Source organism: Leopardus geoffroyi, chromosome B4 (assembly GCF_018350155.1).
Source record: "Leopardus geoffroyi isolate Oge1 chromosome B4, O.geoffroyi_Oge1_pat1.0, whole genome shotgun sequence".
Classification (NCBI taxonomy): domain Eukaryota; kingdom Metazoa; phylum Chordata; class Mammalia; order Carnivora; family Felidae; genus Leopardus; species Leopardus geoffroyi.
The window spans coordinates 91,702,399-91,728,329 of record NC_059341.1 but is presented as its reverse complement, the minus strand read 5'-3'; the positions used below and the strand labels follow the sequence as shown (position 1 = coordinate 91,728,329).

General features: G+C 40.5%; 1 protein-coding gene across 2 annotated transcripts in view; it reads right to left on the bottom strand.

The window, feature by feature from the left end:
* Window positions 1-25,931, bottom strand: part of HMGA2 (high mobility group AT-hook 2) — a 139,946-nt gene that overhangs the window by 12,547 nt on the left and 101,468 nt on the right. The window lies entirely within an intron of this gene.

Here is a 25,931-nt window from a genome sequence, read left to right as displayed (position 1 = left end):
GAGGAGCTGTCAGTATTTCAAAGCAGCTGCACCATTTTACATTTCCACCAGCAATGCATGAGGGTCCTAATTTCTCCACATACTTGTCAACACTTGCTGTTGCCTGTCTTTTTCGTTATAAATATCCCACTGGGTGTGAAGTTCGTCACTGGGGTTTTGATCTGATTTTTCCCTAATGACAATGGAGGCTGAAAATCTTTTCATGGGCTTATGGGCAATTTATTTATCTTCTTTTTTTTTAAATGTTTATTTTTGAGAGACAGAGAGAGAGAGAGAGAGAGGGAGTGGAGGAGGGGCAGATAGAGAGGGAGACACAGAATCCGAAGCAGGCTCCAGGCTCCGAGCTATTAGCACAGAGCCCGATGCGGGTCTCGAACTCATGAACCTCGACATCATGACCTGAGCCGGAGTCGGACACTTAACCGACTTACCCACCCAGGTGCCCCAATTTATGTATCTTCTTTAGAGAAGTATCTTCCAGATCTCTTGCCCATTTTCAAATGTGTCTTTTCATTATTGAGTTAAGAGTTCTTTATATGTTCTGGATATGAGTACCATCAGAATATGATTTGCAAATGGTTTCTACCATCCTGTGGGTTTGTTTGCTTTCTTGATGGTTTCATTTGCAGAATATTGTATTCTATCTATATCAGTATCTAATTACCTATATAGAACAGAATTCTCTTTTTTGAGTGAAACACCTAAGGGAAGTTTTTTCTACCCAACTTAAATGAATTTTCCAATAATTAGAATATTAGAAAGATATTTAAACCATTCTTTGGTATTGTAAAGTTGGGATTTGAAGCACGAGCTTTCTGATGGATGACTTCCAGTACTCACTTTCACACCTGAATATGAGCCTTACTTCTTCTATGTACGTATCACTAGTGTTCGCAAGTCCAACCGAGCCACTCTGATGTGGCCCGTGACGCACTTTCGTGGCACAAATGAAAAAAATAAAATTTCTACAGTTCTCCCAAATGACAGAAGTTAGGGTAAATTCACTATATCGTGGGGGCATACAGCTCCTATTCATTTTCCTCTCGGAATTTCTGTGATGATGCGATTGTCCTACGGCTGACGTATTAAACATGTTACATAAAGATCATCAGAGCTTTTTTTTTTTTTTTGGGATGGACGAGATAAACAGTTTTAAAAATGGCAAGATACTTTTGTTCACTGAAAAGAAAAAAAATTCTGCCCTTTGACTTGAAAACCACAGGAGAGATGACATCATGAAAAGCCAGGTATGGAGACGATGTCTTCTCCAAGTGGAACTGAACCAAACGTGATTAGGACTGCTTGCCTCTGAGGGTCCAAAAGTGTGTGCTAAGAGAGTATTCATTTCAGAAGAGCCATGTGTCGGGACAGACCCTTTCTTCCTTCTCTTTCTTCCCGCCGATTACACCTGTACACATGTTTACTCCCAAACCGCTTCAAATCCCCACGCATTCTTGCAGGCTGACTGGTTTCTACTGCCCAGAAGTTCCCCTCCTCTTTTGGCTGAAGATCCCGCATTCATGTGGCTTCTGCGCGCTGCGGGGCTCAATGAAATCCTCTGAAAGGGCTGCCAACTCACCCAATTTTCCATGAATTAGGTCCTGACACTTCAATGAGGGGAAAGACAATGTCTGAAACTCTGCCAGCGCTGGCTCCCGGCCTAGCCCGTGTCACAGAACCTCTCCCAGCTGCCCTTGCACACAGCACTTCATACTTTTCCGACCACCAAACAAACAGACCCTTGAACGCTCTCAGTGCCAGTTGGGGTTACGGCTGCCAGCATGTTTTCCCAGCCTCTGGCACCCAATGGCTCCAGACCGTGCCGAGAAAGTTTTGTGTTGTTGTTATTTTGTTTGGTTGTTATTTTTTTTATGAATGGCTTGGATAGAAAATGCAGACGGAAGCATAATACTACAGCCATTCATAAAAAGGGAAAGGAAACAAACCGTAGTCTGGCAATCTTCGGAGACACCAAACAAACTGCAAGTCTCTTATCTTCCTTGAAGTATCTCCTAGCTTAGGACTAAGTGTTGATACCTAGAAAACAGTTTCCCCTTAGGATTCCTGTCATCAGAAACATGGTCGGCCGTATATCTCTCTAAGAATTGAATAATGTCAACTACGCATATCAATCTTTAGTGTGACCGGCAGGATACTTTCCTGCACCTCAATACATGAGTAATATTTTGCACATGCTTTTCCCACATAAAAACCAAAATCCTTTCTATTTTTAACAGCTGCCCCTTTGTGACCAGGAGGTCCCAAGCCTTATTATTTCCATATTTTCCTCCCCGCAGGGAAACTAAGGTAACTAAAGTAACTGAGGCAAATAGGGAGTTTAAGTAACCTCCCGGAGATCATTTTCTCAAGCTAAAACAACCTGGGTCTTCTAGTTCTTTTAATACCCTGTAAAACGCTCCGAGGAAACCCATTTTCTTCCTTAACCAAAAATAAATAAATAAATAAATAAATAAATAAATAAATAAATTCAAATCCAGGTCCAATCCAGGAGGAGAATGGCCTTGATTTCCAACTCCAGATTCACCTTCTTCTTTGGGATCTCTCAGGATTCCCCACTGCCACCAGGGCCAGAGGAAGGCCATGGCTTCCCCAGCAGGGCCCAGGTCTGGTTCCACAGGCGACTCCAGGCGACTCCAGTCCTGAAGACTCCAGGCGACTACCAGAGGACGAGAGTTAGGTCCCAAAGCTCCAGCTGATTCTCTCTCCCCCACTGGAAAGTCTGCCTTTATTATCAAGTGTGGAGGGTCTAAGAAGTCCCTTTTAAAGGCATGGATTTCATAATGACTGTTCTAGTGAACAAATTAGCAAAGTCCTCTATAGTGGCTCATTTGGATGATTCTGCTGATAGTTTTTAGTAAGTCCGTGCCCATGAGGTCCTACAGCTTGGGCACCTTGTCGACTTGGTGTGCAAACCCCTTCGTGCCCTGAAATCTGAGGTACTTTAAGTTATTAAGAGATAGTTTTACACCTTTCAAAAAGTTTGTAATGCAAATCTCTCGTTCGGCCGTTGTATTTAAACATCGAAAATACAGTAGGTAAAAGACAGCTTTCCAGCCAGAATGAAATGACATCATCAGCGACTACAAAGGACTTCGAAGGAATGCTGTGGGTTAATACAACGTTAAAGTCAAACCGTGAGAACTAAAAAGACCCCATCAATAGAACAGATCACGTAAAGATGAAGAAAGGCCCTCTTCTCACCACATGGGCTCCAAAGTATGGTTCTCTGCAGGCCCATCCTTCCATTGCACTAGTTCAGCCAAATTCAAAGTACCGTCTTTACACAAACAAATATTATTGTTAAAGTTTGTACGTAGCGTAGGATACAGCATGCTAAGAAATCACAAAGGATACTAAATGAAAAGCACATCCTTTTAGATTTCGGAGATCATAGGGCAAACCAGTATTTCTCCAAATGAAAGGAAAACAGTTATTGATTTTTTAATGTCCACAGAGTATTTTGGTTTTTGAGATTTTACAGAAAGACACTTGTAAAGGACATGGCCTGCCACACCATCTATTTCAGAATAATTAAGGGGTTCCCTAGCCCTTCTGAGAATCCAGCCTATGGTTCCAGGGAGTCTAGATATTTAAAGCTGATACTTAGACAGCTAAGCCACCTTTCTAGTAGGCATTGAAAGAAAATCCTTCATAACAAAGGACCTAGACATTAGTAGCTCATTTTTAGTACTAATCTAAACAGTAAATGAAATGAGGCTGGAATTGGGCTTACCAACTTAACTTTTTAAAAAATCAGGTTCAGTGTGCAGTAAAGTGAGGATATCCTTATGAAAAAAGTCTTCAGTTAACCTCTGAAAGAAAATAGCCCTTCATTTGGATCTTTGTACAGATGGGTCTTTTGGTTTCATGTAAGCAGCAGATTTTTAATCTAATTATATCTTTTGTTTTTGCCAGCCAGTGGGAGGAGGTTTTGTCCACTTTGCTTGAAAATCATAAGACCGTTGTTCAATCAAGAGGTACTTCTGTTCCCTAGCACAATCTTCTCTTCATGTAAATTGTTTTTCATTCTCACGGCAGTTTAGAGTAAGACAGATCCCCTAGCTGTTTACTAAAAGAGAATTTTAAAACCCTCATTTCTTCTGTGAGACATTTAAGGGGACTTTAACTTCTCCCCAAATAACATCTCACAGGTAAGTTTAGCTTTAAAAATTTTTAAATTAAATATGGGATACTAAAACGTTTGCTAAATAGGTATTTGTTTTTAGACCTCCAGAGAGTCCTTTAAAAAAAAAAAAGTTACTTATTTTTGAGAAAGAGAGAGCGAGGGGGAGAGAGAGACAGAGTGCGAGCAGGGGAGGGGCAGAGAGAGACGGAGACACAGAATCTGAAGCAGGCTCCAGGCTCCAAGCTGTCAGCACAGAGCCTGATGCAGGGCTCGAACTCATTAACCGTGAGATCATGAACTGAGCCGAAGTAGGACACTCAACTGACTGAGCCACCCAGGCACCCCTAGACTTCCAGAGAGTCCTTTATGCCTAAGTCAGCACGTTGAAAGGGTGGGGCTTATGACTGCAATTGTAACCACACAAGTACAACTGCCTTCATATTTTGCCCAAACTGATGAATGCATCCCTACCGTTTGGAGAAAATTTCATTAAGTAAGATTGAATTCATTCATTAAATTGGCCTACTGCTCAATGACCTCATCTGCTTTCTGGACTAAATTAATTGGTTATGTGTAGTAAAAAGTATCAAACAAATTCAATAAGTAGACACAGCCCAGATTCTACACAGGCAATTGTCCAGTTTCTCCATAAACACTCCAAATATGACCATGAACCATGAGGGCCAGCAGGAGCTGCAAGTCATGTGGTGTACATGCCTATGGGAGTGCTTTTTGACTCGTATTTTGAACAACACCCTTTTTCACCCTAGTCCCCAATAGTTAAAAGGCAAAAATATGACCATTCTTTCTGTCTCTAACCAAGATTCATTTCCATTTCTGTGCTGAGAAATATGCTTTTCACCCTCTGAAATTTCACAATGCCACTCTGGATGTATTTTCTTTGAACATGATATTAACCCAACTGGAGGGAGACTGCTATCATCAAGAATGAAAATTCTTTCCTGCTTTTCATGAAATGATGTATCAACACATTTGCTCACGATCTTCTGGATTCATAGTTTTGAAACTTCAGTACTCTAGAATGTCAAGATTTGTATTTGGGTTCCTTTAACAAAATGAACATGCTCTACAGGTTTTGAACCCCTTTTTTTTTAGGACCTGAAAACCTCTCCCTCTCCTTTTACAAATCAGATCGTAAGTGGAATCCCCCAACAGAAAGCAGACAAAATGAAAATGGTCCTTCTGACAGGAGTATCAGTGCCTCATTCACATGACTTCCACTCCAACCCATTCCTGGCCCTCTAAGATGCCCCTGGAGCCCCTCAGTGGAACACCAGAGCTCCAGGGAAGGTCAAAGAAAGGTCCCCGATCTTCAGATGCAAATCCTCCATCAGACCTGTATCACCACGATAGGCAGAGGCAGAGCAATCCCGTTCACTCAGCATGATTTAGACTGTTGTTAGGTTGAACCATATGAACTTGCGTTTGTGTTTGTCAAAAACAGTGAAATGGCGACAATTTCATATAGTTTGGCCCAACAGACTCAAGGGGAGGTGACCGTTCTCCTTGTAATTTTTGCGATTTGTCATTAGGCTCTGGTAGCCTGTAAGTACTGTGGATTTTTACATTTTCTGTGCACCTAGATCCTGCACTCAGTTTCCCATGCTGCTCCACCCTGGCTCCTGATCCTGATGCTCATTTTGCCAAAGTTCTGCCAGACTCTGTGGTGTGGTGAAAGGGGGGATTTGCCTATCCTAAGGGTGGTGTTCCAGTTTTCTCGTTTATTCTGCAGCTCTTCTCCCAGTCTACCATGGCGGCCTTTGTGACCATCTAGCTAACCTCTTCTCATACCCACACGAGCCTACTTCTTCACCGAAACTGAACGGCTGGAATACCCTGTATATAACAATTCCTGGTGGCTATCCAGGAAAGCTCTTAAAAGGAAACAACATGTAACTTCTCATTTAATTTAGAATGGTCAACTTTAGCTGTTGCCACCAGTATAAAGAAGTTGAGTTCAGAGTATTCTCTAACGCCAAGCGATCCCGTATTATTTACCTAATATTTTTTTTTTTTTTTGGTAATTAGATAGGAACCTGGGGTGTCTAAAGTTTGAAGAATTTATTTCAGATCAAATGTTGGTGTGACAGTGTGAGGATGCGACTCAGCTACAGCTATACAAATCCCATCTCTGTTGCACATACCACTTTTCTTGGGCGGGAAGTCTTGTCTTCATGGCTTCCTCAGTTGAGATTGATTGTGCCCCCTTGTGGTGGGAGGCCTTAGTACACAGAAACCACCGACCACGACTAGCTGGTGACGATTTTCCGCCAGCTTAGAAAAAGCTTGAGTTAGGTCATAACTTCTATTTCTTGTGCCTCCTGTGTGCAGTTAGAGATGACTATGCAACGTGTGTACACATGTAGCCCCGGATGGTTACAATTTGACAGCAACATCTGGCTCTTATAGTGCAAAGGAGATTTTGTAGTTCTCTGTACAAAGTCTCCTAAGAAGTGATAAATCTATGGGGAGTTTTGGCAAAATCTCTGGAATTTCTGCTTGGTATTGGGGGGAAGGGGAGGTGTTCTTTATTTTATACTCTACTTGGCTTCACTCTTAGACTTTAATGCAAAAGACAAAAGTAAGCATCATTTTAAAAGTATTTATTGGATTACTGTAGCAAAGCGTCCTCACTGCGGCTGGGCTCATTTCATCTATTCAAGAATGAGAATAGGCGTAATCGGCTCTAGCTAGTGTTTATTAACATCAGCCTGGGTGTGTATGGCAATGCCACAGCAGTTCTCATGAAAAAAGTTTGGGGGGCCAATACTTGGAGTCTTAGCCGACCTTCTGGTGCCTTTCGGACACCTCCAGAACGGAGGGCAAAAATCAACAGGGGACCCTTTAAAAATTTCAGTGTCCTGATTAGCTTCAAAAGCCAACCATCTATAATCTGATGAAGGTATTTACTGGCTTATCAAATCCTAATTGATATTTGAGAAACTATACATCAGATGGGGACTGGGTGCACAAAATGAATAATAAACTTTTCCTGGCCTCAAGAAGCCTAGAGTCTAATGGGGGAGACAAAGACATAGATATTAGAATACAATAAGCAATTTTAGATTACTTTTAGATTATTTTTCTATGTTCAATGCAATCTCTTATGTTCAATGGAATTTTAAGTGTAGAGGGGCATAGTCATGATTACTTTCCTTCTAATAGGGAAAATGAGAAAGTAGAGATAGAAGGGAAAAAAGGATGTAGGAAGCAATTTGACGATCTGATGTAGGAGAAGGGTATCACTTCTTTCCTAAGCTTAAAAATCAAATCAAAACAAAAAAAGATGTAGTATGGGGGTAATGTCAAAATTGCGGTTAGTCTTAAAATGATACTGTGATGTGCTCCTGAGTTATAGCATTTCACAGGCATTTTTATTTTATAGAAGATGACCACGCTTTGGGGATACAAGGCATTCTAAAGTGAACAGCCACACACAGGTGGGGCAAAGGAATACACGGTCTCGTGAGTTGACTTTTCATTGCCATGCTTGCCAATTCTCCAAGATTTGGGGAGGAAACTCACCCGTAGGCGAAAATTTCACCTGAGTGAAAATGGTGAGATTAACATTACTTCACAGAAAAAGAATCCATCTGTTTCAGTCCTATTTCCTTATTCTGTAAGTTTTTAAGCACAAACACTACTTATTGTTTAAAGGCTCAAATTCTTTCTTTCTTTCTTTAGATATTTCTTTTTCCCTGCGTATGACCATTCATATAGCTAGCGCACTTTGCATATGCACACATGGTTAATAGCACCAAAGTAAAATGAATAATTGTTTGAAACCCCATGATGCCGGGTTTCAGCAAATCGAACACATATGCACAGACGCTGAGGGCTGAGTTCGAACTTGAGCTAATGTCAACTTTAGCCGGGTAGAAAGACTAATTAATGTTCAATGCTGGATGAAAACAGACACCTACGACATAATGGAAATTAAATGATATATTATTGAAGATGAACAATAATTAATACTCCAGGTTGGTTGGTGGCATACCTGAAAGTCCGTTTAAGACATAATGTCTTCTTAACGTTTGACTGATTATTCAGATAGTCATCATATGAAACTGGATTGGGACTTTTTTTACATAACCAATTTTATATAATATTTATGCCTTTGCTTCTGATAGACACAATGTGATTTTTAAAGTAGTTCTAATTACTTTTATTTGGATGAAAGAGATTTAGAATCATTACCTAGAACATTTCTTTGGGACATCAGCATCATGGTGGGGTGAGTCATTCCTTTTTTCTGTCCACTCTGATTTACAACTACTCAGACATCCAAAACAGAAAAAAAAAAAAAAAAAAAAGTTGCCCTTGCACAGCACATCAGGACACCTGAGAGATCCACTGGACTGCAGAGGAGGTGGCAGAGTGAGGGAAATGGCAGTGGAGCCCACAGCAGCCAACGTAGTGATGGCAGAGAGAGGGTGGCAGCTGACCAGCAGTAAGCCAGCAGAACTTTTCCAGCAAAGGAGGTGGAGGGTAAACGTGGCGAGGGAAGGTCTGCTTGGTCATGTCCTACAGTTGGAGGGACCCCTTGCTCTCTCTGAGAAGAGATGGCAGTGACTGGGGTGGGGAAGGAAAGGAAAAGGAAGTAGGCAAAGAACTGAAGGAAATCTCTCCTGCTATCTGCCCCAGGAGTCAAGAGGATTGCCCGTGGACCACTGGGATCCTTCCACCTTGAGAATATCCCTACCGGGCAGTGGGCATACCTAATGCCCAAGTGCTCAGTACACATATCTCCTCCTTTGCTGTCACCTTTTCCTTCCCCGCCCCCCTCCTTTCAATATTTGCTGCCAACATTAGTGGGGAGTCAGCTCTGGGTAAAAGAAACCAAAAACATGTGCTATAGCGCCACCTTCTGGAAAACAAAAGGAAGGTTCTAAACTACCGCCTATTGAACTGCTAGAATCAAAGTAAACAAAACCATGCCTAAAAAAGAAACGTATTCCCTATTTCTGATGTAGAGGCAGAGGCACATCTCGTCAAACACCATGAAAAACCACGGTAAAACAGTATCATGAAAAGTGACAATTTTCCACCAACTGAGCCTAAAGACATGGAATACTGCAACCTAACTGATAAAGAACTGAGAAGAGCTGTTATAAAGAAATTCCACAAGCTACAAGAAAATTCAAAAGTTAACACAACGATCTTAGGGATAAACAGAAGGAGTATTTTACCAAAGAGATTAATATCCTAAAAAAGTATCAAACAGAAATTCTAAAGCTGCAGACCTCAATAAACGTGATGAAGAATGCATTAGAATGCATTGGATATAAAGCAATCATATGAAAAAGAGAACTAGTGAGCTTGAGGATAGAAATATAGAAATTATTCAAGTGGAAGAGGGGACAGAACAAGATTTTAAAAAGTAAAGAAACCCTCTGAGAACTATTTGACTCCACTGGAGGCGCCAACATAAGAATAATGTGTATCCCAGAAGAAGTGAGGGAGAAGGAAGCAGAGAGCATATTTAAAGAAGTAATAGCTGAGAAGTTCCCAAACCTGGGGAAGGAACTGGACATACAAATCCATGAAGCTAATAAAATACCTTGCTATCTCAATGCAAAAAAAAATCCCGTCTTCAAGACACATTATATTAGAAATATAAAAAGTCAATGGTAAAGAAATAGTTTTAAAGGCAGCCAGGAGAAAAAAGATAGTAACTTACAAAGGTATTCCCATTAGGCCACTGCAGATTTCTCAGCAGAAACTCTCTGGGCCAGAAAAGAATGGAATGACATATTCAAAATACTAAAAGATAAAAACTTTCAGTCAAGAATACTCTACCTGGCAAAATTATCTTTCAGATATAAAGCAGAAATAAAGGCTTTCCCGGACAAACACAAGCTGAAGCAGTTCACTACCACTAGACCTGTCTTATAAGAAATGTTGAAAGGAGTTGTTCAAGCTGAAAAGGCAAAGGTATACAAAACTCTGATAAGGTGAAAAACAGACAGAATTAGAACTGTAACTCTTTTTTTGAATGTTATGTTAAACTCAACTATAGCATAAAGGTTATAAAAAAAAGGATTAAAAATAACCATCGCTACTACAATTTGGTAACACACTCATAGCATAAAAAGATAATTTGTGACATCGAAAATATAAAAGGGGAAGAGTAAAAGGATGGAAACTTTATAGGCAAAAGAAGATAAATTTCTATCAGCAGAAAAAGGACTATTTTATCAATGAGATGTTTTACGTAAACCTCTTGGTAATCACAAAGCAAAAATCCAGAGTAGAGACATGAAACATAAAAAATGGGGAGAAAGAGCAAATCAACATGGAAAACCACAAATTTACAAAGGTAAACAGAAACAGAAGGAAAAAGAAACAATGGAGAAACAAAATAAGCAGAAGACAAAAGATAAAATGGCAGTAGTAAATCCTTACATATCAATAATTACCTTAAGTGTAAATGGATTGATCTCACCTATCAAAAGGCACAGAGTGGCTGGATGCACAAAAAAACCAAGACCCAATTATATGCTGCCTATAGGAGACTGATTTTAGCTCTAAAGAAACACACATGCTCAAAATAAAAGGATGGAAGGTGATATTCCAAACAAATGGAAATCTTTAAAAAGAAGGTAAGCGTGGCCATAGGTATATCTGGCAAAATAGACTTCAAACCAAAACGTGTAACAACAGACAAAAAAGGCAATATATAATGATAAAGAGGTCAATGTCAAGAAAATACAGCAATCTGGGGCACCTGGGTGGCTCAGTCAGTTAAGTAAGTGTCTGGCTCTTGTATTTGGTCATGATCTCATGGTTTGTGGGTTTAAGCCCTGGGTTGGGCTCTGTGCTGAGCGACGCTTAACCAACTGACCTGCCCAGGTGCCCCTATGAAATATATTAAGGAACTAATAACATGTCTTAAGGGAGAAATAGACAACAATACAATGATTGTAGGGGACTTCTTCAATACCATTGTCAGCAATGGATAGATTGTCCAGATAGAAAACAAGGAAATGTTGGAACTGAATCACACTTTAGAACAAATGTATATAATAGACATATACAGAACATACTATCCAAGAGCAGCAAAATACACATTCTTCTCAAGTGCACATGAACATTCTCCAGGACCTATCATATGATAGGCCACAAAACAAATCTTAGCAAATTTAAGAAGACTCAAATCATACCAACTATCTTCCCTGACCACAATAGTATGAAACTAGAAATCAACAAGAAGAAAGTGAGATGATCTACAAATATGTGGAAACCAAACAACAAACTTCTGAACAACCTTTGGGTCAAAAAAGAAATAAAAAACAATTTGAAACAAAAATGAAAACACAACACATTGAATATTACAGGAAGCAGCAAAAGTGGTTTTCAGAGGAAAGTTTATAGCAATAAATGTGTATATTAAGAAATTAGAAGGCTCTCAAATAAACAACCTAACTTTATACCTTAAAGAACTAGAAAAAGAAGAACTAATTAAGCCCAAAGTCAGAAGAAGGAAGGAAATAATGAAGCTCAGAATGGAAATAAATGAAGTAGAAATGAGAAAATCAATAGAAAAAAAAATCAGTAAGCCTAAGAGCTGGCTCTCTGAAAAAATAAACAAAACTGACAAAACTTTGGTTAGACTAAGAGAAAAAGAAAACTCAAATAAAAAATTAGAAATGAAATAGGAGACATTACAACTGATACTACAGATATACATAGAGTCATAAGAGACTACTAAGAACAATTACGTGCCAACAAATTACATAACCTAGAAGAAATGGATGTGTTTCTAGAAACACATTACCTACCAAAACTGAATCGGGAATAAAGAGAAAATCCGAACAGACCAATAACTAGTAGTGACTGACTCAATAATCAAAAAGCTCTCACCAAAGAAAACTCTAGGACCTGATGGCTTCCAGAGAATTCTACCAAACATTTAGAAAAGAATTAACACCAATCCTCCTCAAACTCTCCCAAAATATTGAGAAGGAAGGAACACTTCCAAACTCATTCTACAAGGCCAGCATTACTTGGATACCAAAGCCAGATGAAGAAACCACAAGAAAATAAAATCATAGACCAATATCCCTGATGAATAGAGATGCAAAAATTCTCAACAAAATATTAATAAACCAATTTGAAGAATATATTAAAAGGATTATACATCATGACCAAATGGGATTTATCCCTGGGATACAAGGATGATTTGACATACAAATCAATAAATGTAATACCTCACATGATCATTTCAACAGACATAGGAAAGCATCTGAGAAACTACAACCTCCTTTCATGATAAAGACCCTTAACAGAATGGGCAGAGAAGGAACATACTTCAAAGGCCATATATGACAAACCCGCAGCTAACATTATACTCAATGGAGAGAAATGGAACGTTGCACTTACGATCAGAAACAAAGCATGGATAGCCACTCTCACCACTCCTATTTAACATAGTATTGGAAGTCCTAGCTAGAGCAATTAGGTAAGACAAAGAGGCAAAAAGCATTCAAATTGGAAAGGAAGAAGTAAAACTTGTTATTCGCTGATTATACAATCCTATATATAGAAGATCACAAAGAATCAGTCAAAAACCTGTTAGAATTAGTCAACAGTTTCAATAAAGTGGCAAGACATAAAATTGACACACAGAAATCAGTTGTAGTCCTTTACACTAATGATGAAGCATCTGAAAAAGAAGTAAAGAAACCATCCTATTCATAATTTAAAAAAAAAACAACAATCAAATACCTAGGAATAAATTTAACCAAGGCAATGAAAGATCTATAAAATGAAAACTACAAAACTTTGCTGAAATAAATTGAAAAGGACAAACAAATGGAAACGCATCCCATATTCATGGATCAGAAGAATTAATATTGTTAAAATGGCCATACTACCCAGAGCCATTTATAGATTCAATGCAATCCGTGTCAAAATACCAAAAGCATTCTTTATAAAAATAGAAGAAACAATCCTAAAATTTGCATGGAACCACAAAAGAATCCAAATAACCAGAATTGTCCTGAGAACAAAGCTGGAGGTACCATGGTTCCGAATTTCAAACTACACTACAAAGCCATAGTAATAAATATAGTATGGTACTGGCACAAAAAATAGACACATAAACCAATGGAACAGAATAGAGAGTCCATAATTAAACCCCAGTATATAGGGTCAGTTAACATTCAGCAAGAGAGCCAAAAATACCCAATGGAGAAAAGATAGTCTCTTCAACAAATGGTGATGGGAAAATTGGAGAAACATTCAGAACAATGAAATGAATGAAACTGGATCCCTATCTGACACCACTCACAAAAATTAACTCAAAGTGGATCAAAGACTTAAACACAAGACCTGATGCCATAAAACTCCTGGAAGAAAATATAAGTAAGAACCTCGTTGATATTGGTCTTGACAATAATTTGGGGGGTCTGACGCCAAAAGCACAAACAACAAAAGAAGCAAATCAATTAGTGGGACTACGTCAGACTCAAAAGCTTCTGCACAGCAGAAGGAAGAGGTAACAAAGTGAAAAGACAACCTACAGAATGGGAGAAAATTTTTGCAAACCATGTATCAGATAAGATCTGAATATATAAAGAACTCAGTCTACTCAATAGCAACAATAACAAAACAATCTGATTAAAAAATGGGCAGAAGAACTAAATAGACATTTCTCCAGAAAGGGCATCAACATGGCCAACAGACACATGAAAAGATGCCCAATATCACTCACCATCAAGGAAATGCAAACGAAAACCACAGTAAGATATCACCTCATACCTGCTAGAATGGCTGTCATCAGGCTTTCAAGAGACAAGGGGTGCTGGCAACAAGGTGGTGAAAAGGCAACCCTTACCCACCGTTGGTGGGAATGTAAATTGGTCCAATCACTATGGAAAGCAATATGCAATAGGAACGTTTCTCAAAATATTAAAAATAGATCTACCAAATGATCCGCTTCTGGGTATATACCTAAAGGAAATGAAACCAGGATTTTGAGAAGATATATGCACTCTTAGAGCATTATCGATAATAGTCAAAACATGGAAACAATCCAAATGCCCATCAACAAATGAATGAATAAAAAAATGTGGTACCTATACACAATGGAATATCATTCAGCCATGAGAAAGGAAGCTCTGTTCCATTTATGACAACATGGATGGACCTTGAGCACAGTATGCTAAGTGAGATAAGTCAGACAGAGAAAGACAAGTACTGTATAATATCACTTGTACATCAATCTAAGAAAGTGAAACCTGTAACAAAAACAGAACAGGAAAATGGTGGCTACCAGGGATGGGGTGATGGAGGAATAAGAGACGGGGGGCGGTTTAAGGGTACAAACTTGTAATGAGCAGTAAATAAGCCATAGAGATCAATGCGCAGGGCAATGAATAGAGATAGTAATACTGTACTACGCTTAGGTAATAACTACGTAACACTAAATGTTGCTACGTCAGCAATCATCTTATAATATATACATATATCAAAGTCACACACTACACCTTAAACTTATGTTACCTGTTAAATTTATTCAATTAAAGAGTATTTGGTTCTAAGAACATCCATCTAGTTCTTAGACTAAAGCACTTAAAAATAGTTTTACAAAATGATGTTTGAGTATTGAGTATTTCCCAGCAGCCATAATAGTTACACATGGAAATTGAATTTAAAAAGCTGAATCATGATTTTAGGCATTTCCTTTCCTTAAGGAAGGAGTCAGTAAATTTATTTGTAATCTCTTACGTTCTCAAGGACTACAAAGGGATAGTTTATGGGTTGTGAGCTCTACGATACTTAACTGAGTCATATCTCTCCTAGAACCCTAATTTAGCAGTATTTTCTTGGCACTGTGTAGGGCCGACTTTAGCAGTTGAGTTGTTTTCCTTGGAGGAAGTTTAATATTCAATCCGAGAAATGTTAACTATTCCCGAACATTAGCTTATACCCTTTAATTTTTTAAACAGTTGTAGAAGGGAGTTCTCTTTCTTCCACATTCTCACACTTCCAGAGTGCACCCAGCACCCCAGTCTTTCCAGAAAATACCTTCTCCCTGGACCCACGACCCACCCTCAAGGTTTTCTCTGGATTAATGTCCCTTTCTTCAGACTCCGTAAGTTAAAATGCCTCCTTCCTTCTTCAGAAAACCAAACATTTCATTCAGCTTGTCTCCAAAATCGCTACTTCAAACTCAAGTGGAACTTCAGGCAACCCCTGGACTACCTAACTCAGGTCAACTGCTCTAAAATTGATAATTCTGGAATCGATACACTGTCAGTTTGAAAACGACGTATCTTTGCTTATACTATTCCAGAAACATCTCTCTGAGCTGCACTTTCTGATCACCTCCGTCGAATCAAACATTTTTAAATTACAACGCAGGATGAGATCACATGACTTCATTGTAGGTCAATCGCATGACAATAACACAGCAATGTAGAGTTTACAATGTGACTTAGCGTGTACCTCACAAACGACCATCTGAAAGAAGTGATGCTGTTCAGATTTAGACCCAAAGAAGTGGGATTCTAAAGCAGCGAATGACTTACAAATGGTGACAAGGCCGTATATAACGAAGCTGTCGTATATAATGAAGCTGCCGTATATAACGAAGCTGCTGTATATAACGAAGCTGCCACTTCGTTGTAGAGCTTCACGTCTCTCGTTCTTCCCACCACACCACACTGCTCCAGCAAGGAGCTTATTGTACGCTTGTGTTTTTTTAATGAAAATCCAGGGCTATATGAAAACATCTTCTCTCATCCATAAAAGTAGCCTGGTTTTTTTGAAAGAATACAAATCTAGCTTTCCAGGACTACAATTTCACTAAGAAGAAAAATTACCAACTAATAAGAAAAACTGCATTTGAATGAAACAATTTTAAAGATCTTAGTTCAAAAGAATGTTTCTACTATGCGTGAAGGACCAATCAGTATTAGAACACTATTTTCATAATAGCAGCTTTGCTCTCAAAAAAGTGTTTTCTCATCAAAAAGTTCAAGATGGGATGGGGCGCCTGGGTGGCTCAGTTGGATAGTCGTCCGACTTTGACTCAGGTCATGATCTCCTGGTTCTTGGGTTCAAGACCCGCATCGGGCTCTGTGCTGACAGCTCGGAGCCTGGATCCTGCTTCCTATTCTGTGTCTCCCTCTCTCTCTGCCCCTTCCCCGCTTGCACTCTGTCTCTGTCTCTCTCAAAAATGAATAAATGTTAAAAAAATTTTTAAAGAATAGTTCACGATGCCTCAGAAATATAAATAGCATCTTGTTTCTCACTAGATTTCTTTTTTTTTTTTTTTAAATTTTTTTTTCAACGTTTATTTATTTTTTTGGGACAGAGAGAGACAGAGCATGAACGGGGGAGGGGCAGAGAGAGAGGGAGACACAGAATCGGAAACAGGCTCCAGGCTCCGAGCCATCAGCCCAGAGCCCGACGCGGGGCTCGAACTCACGGACCGCAAGATCGTGACCTGGCTGAAGTCGGACGCTTAACCGACTGCGCCACCCAGGCGCCCCTCACTAGATTTCTATAAAAGCGTCCCATCCTGCTTATATATATATATATATATATATATATATATATATATGTATATGTATATACTCATACATACGTACTTTCCTTCATCCTTTTCTTTTATTCCCTTCGAAATGTCTGTGGGGAAAAAATGCAGGCAAGACTGTGGAGGCTAAAATTTCTGAGATAATTGCTAATGAACTTTTTTGGTGTGTTTCTTTCCCTCCTGTTTATCACCTGTTCTAACACGTGATCATATTTACAATTTTAGCTGTAAATTCCTTGGTGTCTATGACGTAGGAAATACATGATCACAGTTCCTGTATCTATGGTGTTTATAATCTTATGTATTATATATTATTGTCTGTGACCAACACCGAGGAAGAATAAAGATGCCTGCTTCCCACACAGACGCCATACAGGTTCTTCCTCCTTAGGCCCTTCACCTACAGCATCGGACATCTCCCCTCCTCCTTTCCTGTGGCTTTCAACTCAAGAAATCTGTGAGTCTCCTGCCTTTATTCCCTTGTTCTGTATGGTCGCTCCATTCACTGGCTGGTGCTTTTGTACATGCGTTCATTTCTTTGGAATGTGACCACCCATGACACTTATTTTTTACCCATGATATATATAAATACACACTGCCATACAGAGGGAGTCATTTAAAACACTCCATTTAAAGCCAGCATATATGTGTATAATATTTATATATATTTACATTAAGGCACAATTACTAGTCAAAGCTATGGACGCTGACCACTTCATGCTCCAACCTCAGAGAAGCTGTGCAGACCACAACAACAATGGAAAATTCCCAGAGATTCTTCACAAACAGGGTAATTGCCCACCCACCTGGCTCAGCGGCTAACACACTTCGTCTCTTCTGCATGGAGTAAAAATTTAAAAAAAAAAAAAAAAAAAGGTTTCTGGGTTCTAAACCCAAACTTGCCTGGAGGAAGTCCTTCTCTTCTAAAGTGGTAGTGATACCTTTCATAGACCTCATAAAAGGTGCCGGGTAGAAATGAGGATTCCTGACTACACCCCCAGATTCAGGAGGAACCCCGGAATCTGCTTTTAAAAGAAGCAACTGGGGCACCTGGGTGGCTCAGTCGGTTGAGCGTCCAACTTCGCCTCAGGTCATGATCTTCTGCTTTGTGGGCTGGAGCCCCGCATCGGGTTCTCTGCTGTCAGTGCGGAGTCCGCTTTGGATCCTCTGTAACCCCTCCCCCTCTGCCCCTCCCCCACTCACGCTGTCTCTCTTAAAACTAAATAAACATTTAAAAATAAAGAAGTAAAATAAGCAACTGTTCCTATGGGTGGTGCTCTGAGAAACACGGTCATGGGAAAACAACACTGACACAGCTACAATTCTTCCTTCCGATGAGGCTGTCATTGACAGGAAAGAGCTACCTTAATGCAGAACCAAAAGTGGGAGAGGAAGATGGGTAGATTTTTAAAACATGGGAAGACATATTAAATATGACTCTATCTCCCTATATTTCTTGCAGATCAGTATGTCTTGGGGAAGAGTAAACTTGGGGGGAATTAAACTAATATTTAAAACTGCGGACAATAGGGGCGCCTGGGTGGCGCAGTCGGTTAAGCGTCCGACTTCAGCCAGGTCACGATCTCGCGGTCCGGGAGTTCGAGCCCCGTGTCAGGCTCTGGGCTGATGGCTCAGGGCCTGGAGCCTGTTTCCGATTCTGTGTCTCCCTCTCTCTCTGCCCCTCCCCCGTTCATGCTCTGTCTCTCTCTGTCCCAAAAATAAATAAACGTTGAAAATAAAAATAAAAATAAAAATAAAACTGCGGACAATAAATTCCGATGAATCTCAAGTATCCCACCAAAGAAAATTTCTCTCGTATGCTTTTGGGTACAACAGGGAACCCAAACTCAAACTGATTTGATAAGGCGATTATTTATCTAATGTGGCAAAGAGCTTGGGGATACTGCACCTCCAGAATTGGTTAGGGCAGCAGCTTAAATTCACTTGGTTAAGTCTCTGGGGCTTCAGATTCTTTCTGTCCTTCTGCTCTGCCATCTTAGATCTGTTCTTGGTCTACCTCCCTCAGGGTCACAAAATGGGTCTGGCCGTTCCTGGCGGCGCTTCTAGGAATCTCAGCATCCAGTAGAAGAGACTGTCTCTTCTTATGGTCCCAAGCAGACTGCCCCGCAAGGGGCAATGGGACCACATGACCGGCTCTGACAAACCAGTGTTACCCCTGGACTAGAGAAAGGGTCCCGCTCTATGAACAAAGGAAGATGGGGCAACCCGTTTGGCTCTGTGCACCGTACTATTCCCTGTCTTCGAGGGCTGGTAAGAAGTGCCCCCTTGATTCTGAAATCAGCTTCGCAAGGGTTTTCTTTGCTTCATTTGTCCTGTGCTGGGGCACAAAACCTTTTGTCTCCGTCAAGCGTTTCAGAAGAGGTAGAGGCACAGGCCTCTTTGCAGAAGGCACACATTTCAGTTTTACAGTTGTTATGGAGATGGTGTCTGTGGTTTTTGCTTTCCTAGTCTGTTTGGAATTTTCCTCTGGTAAATCCAGATTTGAGTTCATTTCGTTGTGGACCGGAGGGTGTAGCTGTTCCTGACAGCTAGTTAATGACTGTGCCACGCTGCCTAAAACCCAGCTGTAACTCATCGGTCATGTCCAAAAGGAATGCCAGAGATGGGTAGTAAATAACTAACAGGAGCTCCTGTCCACATTCTGGACGTCGACTAAACGTCTACTGACTTTTAGTGGGAGGCGACTGCAGTTGTGCTTGGTTAAACTGAAGCAAAGTAGAACCTAAGGGTGAGCTGGGGGCCCTTGGCCAGCGGCTAATAACTACTTTCTTTGTTTTATGCTGCTCTTCTGACTCCCTGTCACTTCCAGGGGAGTGTCCTTACTCTGTGAATGAGTTGTCTATTGAAATGAGATGCTTGTCTCTCCGTAGACACGGTGGGAGTCAAGTCCTGGCTCTAGATAATACATGTTTTGGTATGTCTGGGCTTATTGCCAGATATGTGTAGGTATCTCCAATCTTAGGAGGGACTGTTGGTGGTGGAAGGTTTTTTGTTTTGCCTTTCTTTCTTCTTTCTTTCTTTCTTTCTCTTTCTTTCTTCCTCCCTCTCTTTTTCTTTCTTTCTTTCTTTCTTTCTTTCTTTCTTTCTTTCTTCCTCCATTTCTTTCTTTCTTTCTTTCTTTCTTTCTCCATCTTTCTTTCTTTCTTTCTCCTTTCTTTTCTCCCTCTTTCTCTTTCTTTCTTTCTTTCTCTCTTTCTTTCTTTCTCCCTCTCTTTTTTTCTTTCTTTTCTTTCTTTCTTTCTCCCTCTATTTTTTTTCTCTTTCTTTCCCCTCTCTTTCTTTTTCTTTCTTTCTTTCTTTCTTTCTTTTCTTTCTTTCTTTCTTTCAATAAAGGAAGGATGTGTGTAAGGTGCTATCTTTGATTGTAGTTGCTGTTTCCAGGATATGGAAGCTGCTTTAGAGTAACTATAAAAGCAGCTTTTTGGCCTTGGGAAGATGCTCCCTCAAAGAACATCTTGATACCAAGGGCTTGGAGGGGACATCTTGGTACCTGCAGAGTTCCAGACAGGGAAAGGATGCTTCAGATAGTGGTAAAGAACACACCTTTGGAGCCAAAAAGGCCACAGAAATCCGGTCTGGGACCAACTATGCATAAGCTCTGTGACTTGGTAGCAATGTAACCTTTGATTTACTGATGTGTATAATGTGGATAACTCATTGGTTTGTTGGGGTGATTCAAAATGGTTAACGTCTTGAGGCCCTCAGGTGGCTCAGTCAGTTAAGCCGTCTGACTTCGGCTCAGGTCATGATCTTGCAGTTTGTTGAGTTCGAGCCCCGCGTCGGATTCTGGGCTGACCGCTCAGAGCCTGAACCCTGCTTGGGATTCTGTGTTTTCCTCTCTCTCTCGCTGCCCCTCCCCAGCTTGCTCTTTGCCTCTTTCTCTCAAAAATAAACACACATTTAAACAAAATTATTAATGTCTTTTAAATACATGGCATAACCGCTGGCTGTAAGAATTTAATAAACATTATTTAACAGCACCAGGGACGGTGGTGGTGCTGGTATAGTAGTAATAGTAGTCGTAGTAATAGTAATTCTAGCAGTCGTGGTCATAGCAAAAGTAATACCAGGAGTAATAGAAGCCGCGGCAGGCATTCCTCATTGTTTATGACTGCTTGATACCAAAGAACTTAGTATCCCTCCGGTGAACGATTACTAGACTCCCTGCCTCATAAATTTCAAATCCACACTCTCTCATTTGCCAATATGTCACATAAGCCTTGCCATTTCTGTGGCCTTCAAGATTCCGGTTTTGGTTGCACGGGAACATGCATGGCAACCCACACGGGGTTTTTTTGTGTGCTTTGTTCTCCTAACTTGCACAGGACGATGGCAATTTCCTTTGTATTGTGTGATGCACCGTTCATAGGCATGCATTTTACAAAGATGCTATCTAGCCCGATTTCCTTCATTCAGCTCTAGGGTGGCTATTTAAAGCCCTTGATTTGTGGAGAGGGATGTCCTCTCCCACATTCTTGTAAGGCCAGAAAGAAAGAAAAAAAAAAAAAGAACGGAACAAAAGATTTACAGAGAGAGCAAAGAACACATGCATTCATAATATTAACAAGGAACCATTACTTAATGGTAAAAATAAAACAACTTAATAATGGTGGCTTGCAAAATGCATCTGACCCACAGATCCCATTTGTTGAATGGATCCAGCCATATGAACATTAAAGCTCTGTATGTGTTAGGCATGTTTGAGAATTCCCCGTAGCTTTGTTTTTTCATAATATTACTGTAATATGATGCTTCATCAAGAATGCAGTGCCCAAAGCACTTAACTGAAGCCCTGCAAGACTTTACAGCTTAAAGTACTTCCCTTGTTCTCCCATCTTCAAAACACCCTGGGCTGCTGGGAAAGAGAGCCTGGCTTTAAAATCTACTATTGTCAGGGATTTCTTTCGAAAGGAGCCCATATTTTATTAAATATAAGAAAGGATCGCCAATTCGATTGCAAGATTAAAACAAAACCAAAACCAAAACTCTTTATTTTCTTCAAAAACGACCTCTCCCCCCAACTAACTTTCAGCAAGTTCCACAATTAGAATTTCAATAAAAGCAAACAATTTTCCTTCGTCAAAGTTACGTGTTGCTGGCAAACTAGCTCTAGAATGCTTAGGCTGTTAAAAGAATCAAGAGATACACTTTTTACAAGGATCACAGCAGCAAATATTCACACAGTGTCTGCAAGTGTGTTACACAGACAGGAAAAAAAAAAAGCCCTAACTCAAACAGATGCCTTTAGGCTATAACGAGCATGTATAACACACTGCAATTATGCAGATATTTCTGTCAAAAACATTTCATGTATTCAACAAATTTTCGAGTAGCTCCTTTGTGCTAAAATGACTACCAGACTATTCTCAAACAACTGTTAAGCAGCCTCTAATAGATGACATTTCGCTGTAAGTTTGCTTACTTAGCCACACTTCTAATGCTTCTAAAAATTGATAACAGTCCCTGTATAAATACAACCCTAAACTTAAGCTACATTTCCAACCTATGGTTGGATACCGAATGGAATGCAGAGCTAATGTGAAAGAGCTTGGCTATTCCAACAATCTGATTTTCCTGATGCTTACCTCCAAAGACTCAAGCAAATATAGTTATTGTCAGGATGCTAAGCCACACACGCTTTCAAAGTTCCCTTCTACTTGGGAGGCATTAAAGCCACTACACCTCCGGCCGTGGTGACAGGGGTAGAAGGACCAAGGAAAGAAGAGACTGTGTGGCTGCCCTTCAGTTCAGAAGCCATCTTTCCGTCACTGCTGGAACCTGTGACTTGCCCCTCTGCTTTCTCTGCTCTGGCCACCGGCATGAAAATCCACTCCTTCCTTCTCTTGCTCTCAAGATCCCTTCAGGTTCTGCCGGGGAACACCTGCTTGGCTGCCAAAAAAGTGGCTAGGTCAGAGTCTCCTAGTGCCTCCATGGATGCTATGCCACTCATTCAAGGTCTTCAGGGCGAAGACAAGGAAACCGAGAGGCAACAGTTTGAAGAACGCCGGCATTGGAGCCGAGGGCTTACATTTCCAGTTCCCCAGCCTACTTGTAGACCGCGCTCAACTTGTGAGCCTCCATTCATGCCAACAAACGTAAGCATCAGACCAAAAGGCTCATCAGTTCTGCTCGTCGCTAAGAGATGGCTTTTGTGGGTGCTCCGAAAACGTGTGGGACTGACAGAGAAAATGGAGGCCTGCTGAACCTGACTTGGTGTAGAGGGCAAGTCTCTTATGAAGGCAAACACTGCATCCTTCATTTATAGCCGTGACACGTTAGGTAGCAAAATCACGGGTGTGTAAACGCACGAGGGGCCGACGGTTTACGAGGAACCCCGTCATGAATTCCGGCATTCTTTTAGTGTAATGCAAAAAGACTGAAGCATAAAAAGATGGCGCCTCTTATTCAAGAATATGGCCGTTGCTTCCAAGTGGAAAAAGTGAGCACGGGCAAATGCCACTGGATCCCGGCAATACTGATTTACCTGCCTGTATTTTACCAAGGTCAGGAAGTGCCACTTTCTATCCAGTGAAAATCTGTGTAAATTCTCAGTTCTCCAAACTGTGTGGAGTAATATTTCACAATGTGCCCTTTAAATGTGAATTCGAGCTGCGACACCATATTTCTCTTCAGGTGGCTCTTCTGAAGCAGATGGAAGAACTCCCTTATCTCTGAGGGCTACTGTCGTGTGACTACACAAACAAATGCAAACGTTTTCTCACGAATTCAGACAGCTGACAGAGTCTGACATATCTTCCAAAACAGAGACAATGCTGTGGCAAAGCGAGGCGGAAAAGGAGATAAGGTAGGGCTGATGCAGGTATTTACAAAAGATTTCTGTAGCTGCTTCTGAGAACTCATTTCCGCACGGGGTCTAGTCCCAGAACGGTCTTACGATGCTGACAGAGTGGGTCCGTGCTGGCGTTACTTTCCACACTCTATGCTGATGTTAGTGAACCCTGTCCCCATGGGTTTATGCAAATGAAGCACAGGCTGCCTCTTCTTAGAGATGGTAAGTAAAAATTTGGTGATCAGAAAATAGCTTTGGGGCACCTGGGTGGCTAAGTCGGTTGAGTGTCCAACTCAGGCTCAGGTCATGACCTTGGGGGTTCATGAGTTCGAGTCCTGTGTCGGGCTCTGTGCTGACAGCTCAGAGCCTGGAGCCTGCTTTGGATTCTGTGTCTCTCTCTCTCTCTCACTGACCCTCCCCTGCTCGCACTCTGTCTCTGTCCCTCAAAAAAAAAAAAAAAAAAAAAAAAAAAAAAAAAAAAAGAAAATAGCTTCACTTGTGCTTAATGCTTACAGAAAGCAAGTTAATGTTAAAAAAGGTAGATATTTTTGGTGGACAGTCCCCACCATGTTTTAGATTTATTCTTTCAGTGAAGACCCAATTTGGAACAATAGACTTACCTATGGAGGACTGCTTGAGGAAGCAGGGTATGATTTTGTGAATATTTTTTTGTGTGTGATCTTTTCATCTCTTAGCATTAATTACCTCTGATTCACTGTCTGGATCCTTCAATATATGAAATGTTAATAACAAAACGGATTTCGTGAGAAATTCAGTCTACTTTTTCAGACTCTACAGAGATCGTTTAGATGGGATAAGTGAAGAAAAGGGCATCTTGCAGTCTTGTTTTTGCATAGAGGGCAATTATTAAGGGAAGTTAAAAAAAACTTCGAGTTGCTCCTATGTCTGGTCTGATAAAGGTAGCAGTAATAAAAAAGTAACCAGCTTTCATGGAGCTCTGCAAAGGTCTTTCCTATATATATCTCCATGTTTATGAAGACAGATGAGTGGACTGAAACTCCCAAGGCTCCCCAAGCAGCTGATAAGCAGCTCATGATGGATGAAGTAGACATTCAAACCTATATTTGTCCATCTCCAAAGGCCACACTTTTCCCTCCACATTATGCCGAATAGGAGTGTAATGATGATAAGGTCTTTGTATGAATGCGATCCATCCCCCAGAGTATCATGGCCCCAAATCTCAAAGTGGTGAGTAACGCTGCTCTGTTCAGCCCAAGAACAAACTTAGTGTAGATGGGGCAGAGGCATAAAACCTGCAAGTTGGTGTCTGTGATGTGTGTCAAGGAAAGTTCCATCGACTGATGTTACGATACGTATGTTTTAGGAAGTATGGAGACCCTTTGAAGAACTGGTTGCTTTCAGTTTTGACTTGTACATACATTTGGCAGACGGCAGCCTTGTGGCAATGCCCAGAGAGTCCTGCAGCTGCCTAAGTTTCTTCTAATTTCATGAGAAAGTGGTCAATGATAAGGTACTCTCATGTTTGGAGTACTTTTCAAGGAGGGACAAGGTACCACTGGCCTGGGGGTGAATACATTTATTCCTGCAGTCCACATAATTTGTGACCCTACTGCTCGGTCTACAGTCTCAGCTAATATTGAGCCTGGTACTACACCCAAAACAAAGTTGGTTGAACTGAATCCACCCTTATAACTACCCACTGAACTTATTTATTCCTTAATTCCTTCATTTCTTCAACATACACTCACACTGAGTGCCTTCTACTTGTGAAGGACCAGGGAGGACATCAGAGTTCCTTTCGTATGGTGAGCATTCAAGAAATGAGAAAGAAAGAAAGAAAGAATGAAAGAATCCGGTCTTTGCCCCTTGACAAGTCTAGCGATGCGGATGCTAATGACAAAGCATCATCAAGAAACGTACAAAATTATATTCAGTGCATTAGTAAATGTAGTCAGAGACACACGTACCATATACATTAGCCAGATTTTCATATACAACAACATTACCAAAATTTAATGTTAAAAATGAGAGATGTTAACATTCAATTATCTGGGAAATTAGTATTTTCGGGGAGTCCAAAATTAGCTGAACCTTTAGAGTATCTGGTTTTGACCCCCGCTCTTGCTTCTCCTTCCTTTTGGGACGGAGGGGGGCAATGACAATGAAGGTAAACTTTAAGGGAAACGTAAGCATCTGATTTATACTTCTCAGGATGAAAATGTAGATTTCTTGCACTTGACAATTTGGGATCTTGAAGCCAAGTTGTGCCACAGAACAATTAAAGAATGAAGATAACTATTTAAATTAGCCACATTTAATAGTTTACACTTGAATATAGCTCATTTTCTTGCTGTTGGTACATATTTTAGCCCTCTATTGGTCGTGGCAATTTGGTCCCTGGCAGCTAATAGGTCCACACACTCAGA